This window comes from Bombus bifarius, unplaced genomic scaffold (genome assembly GCF_011952205.1).
Source record: "Bombus bifarius isolate JDL3187 unplaced genomic scaffold, Bbif_JDL3187 scf7180000008332, whole genome shotgun sequence".
Classification (NCBI taxonomy): Eukaryota; Metazoa; Arthropoda; class Insecta; order Hymenoptera; family Apidae; genus Bombus; species Bombus bifarius.
Genome location: NW_022884597.1, coordinates 88,155 through 91,039, shown reverse-complemented (window position 1 = coordinate 91,039; position 2,885 = coordinate 88,155). Strand labels below are relative to the sequence as shown.

At 43.2% G+C, this 2,885-nt stretch overlaps 1 pseudogene; it reads right to left on the bottom strand.

Annotated features, from left to right (window-relative positions):
- Positions 1-922: 922 nt before the first annotated feature.
- Positions 923-1,041, bottom strand: LOC117212617 (annotated as a pseudogene).
- Between the last annotated feature and the right edge of the window lie 1,844 nt (positions 1,042-2,885).

Below are 2,885 nucleotides of genomic sequence, written 5' to 3'. Positions count from 1 at the left end.
ATAAACACTAATATCTAGTTACATAGAATCCCTCAACAGATACACAGTCTTTGTCCCAGTTACAGGAAGACAGGAGAGACCTATTTTTCCACGAACGACGTCTCCCACTAGCAACCCTCTCTCAAGGGCGGCTAGCATCCTTTTCTAACTACCGATATGGAGATTGGCCAATTAGCAGCAACGTCAATTTCCCTTACTTTCCGAACGTGTGATATCCCCGACGAATCCGATGATCTCGTGTCCTTAGACACACCCCGTGATAGTTTTCCTCTGTGGCATCATCGGAACGGGAAAGGCATTCTTTCTGGCGACCTCATCGACTAAAGAGTAACGTCTTTACAATCAGCAACTATTCAGACTTAGATTTCGTGAGAACATTCATCTATCATCCCGTTGACCGCGAATTCGTTATCGAACCTGAGATCATTGTCACTAGTGCCGCAAGTGCTTAATCGCCGTGTTTGATCGTCGAACCTGTGTTACCCATACTTGTGTTAATAAACCGTACTGTTACTATACCGCAACAATGGCTAATTTCAATGAAGAATCATCTAACGCTCCCAACCCCATCCTCGACGTTTCTCCGACATATATATTTACGTGGAGGAAATCCGCACGGACACCAGGCCGCTTCTGGGGAAAGCGGCGTGGTAGTGTCGGACTCCAACCGACTAAAACCTCCACGATAACCGTCCCGGCTGCGATCGAGAGAGGCCCGGGAACCTGTGTGAGCGTCGCAACGCGGCCTCCCCCGCGCGCCTAATACCACCGCTGATAGGGCGGTGTGTAACCATTGTCACACCGCGCCTCGTCGCCAGAGCCGCCGTGCCAGGCAGCCCGGTTCCCCCAGCAGACTGCTTGGCGGCCCAGAGGCGCTAAGCCGCCAGCGTCCAAGCCCGAACCTCGCGGTTCCAGCGCGCTTCGCCAACGCCACACGGAGTTCCCAGACGATCACTCATCCAAGTACTATCCGTGCCCGGCACTGCTTAACTTTCGTGATCTGACGGAAACGAGTGCACTCAGCGCAGCCAGGGCGTTGGCCCAGATCTTTAGAAATCTTATCTTCCGTTTAACGTAAACTTGCGATGTAGGATGGTGGTCGAGTCAGAACGAATTTCAATTTTTCAATGGCATCTTCAGACGAATCAGCAAGCTCTTCGTATATTATATATATTTTCTATAATACCTTATACACGATGCCTAAAAGATTCAGAAAGGACATGTTCGATAGTGATAGTTGTGATGAATATTATCTTGAACCTGACAAGGTAGAAGACGATAACAGTGCTTCAGATAGTGAAAACGAACTCCGTTCAACAAGGAATTGGCTCAGACGTTTTAATATTTCTAGTGATAGCGACAGTGATAATGAACTAAATATTGAAGAAAATAATACAAGCCTCAACAATGAATAACGCAAACGTTCAACATGTATATTTTTTCAAATGCGCGCGCCAATACCTCTCGTCCACAGCGACGCTCGCTCGTCGAGAGGCCCCGCCCGCAAACGGTTAGAATGGTATAAACTAAATTTGATTAGGATTGGCAACCCTCGTGGGTACTAATAATACAAGAGTATTAATGACGACCTTGGCAAGGAATATGGTTAATGGAAAGGGAATATCGCTTTTATGACGCCCTGAGAAATGTAATGGATTATGAAAATGGAACGGCGATGTATGACTTACACGGTTACAACCCTGGACAACGAACAATATTAATAATTATAATGGAAAAGTCGAATAAGGGAAAGAAAAGTGAGGCGCAGTGGGTTTTGGAGCCCCCAGGCCCCGTCGGAGACTCGAGTAGCCACCAGACTCGACCCGACGGTCATCAAACTATTGGAGGAACGACGTGGGGGAGGTTGATCCCAAGGCACTCTCGCTCGGAAATGGCGACTTGGGAAACTGAAGATGACCAAGACGCCAGTGGTAGTACACTGGTGAGGAAAGTGGTAGCCGAATAAAGGGAATTAACCTCTTAGGTACGGCTGAATTTTGCGCGGAACTGTTTCTTTGTACAGCAGAGTTTGGTGCGAATTACGTAAACGATACTGCACTGCAATGTGTGACGGATAATGCTGTTCCCTACGCAAGCACATTGGAACGAAGTTTTTGATAACTAAATTACAATTTTTCTTAAAGATATGATGCATAAAGTTTAACTTTAATAATTTATTTTAATAATTAATAATACGATTGAGCGTGATATATGTTAAAGCACGTTACGACACATAGAACCACGTCTCAATTTTCACACTCATAGAGCGATAGTGTCTTTCAAATTGTTCTTAGTTTTCTATTTTGAAGCGACATTTTGAGGTTGAAGATTCTAAAAAATTATAGGGATACGGATCGGCATGTTAAAAGGAGAATCCAATAATTTATTTTAACGAAAAGTAACAATTGATATCTGACACTGGCGTATGAAAAACAAAGACTATATATTCTGCCTGTATATTGTTAACACTGTTATAAAACATTGCGAGGACAAAAAACGTGTGAAGCAAGACAAATGAAATAGATCATTTAGTTGAAACGGTAAGCGAATGAGTGGGTAGAATGAGCCATTATAGAGGCGCGTCGTAATGTAAGATGGCATCCACGAAAGCCACTATAGTGACACATCATACCTAAGGGTTTAACGGGAGTATTCCGCATTAATCCACTATTTGGTTTAAATAAACGTAAAATTCTTGATTACAATTTGTGTTTATAACAGATAGAAATTTTACTGCAGTACAATGTTTATTCTTTTATCGGGATTTTCCACGTTATCTCACTTTAATTCTCGGAATTTATGTCGAATCTTGGTATTTATCAAATTTTATCGAAGATACAATAGTTGACCGTTAAATGTTTAAAAAGATAAGAAAACTGAATTTA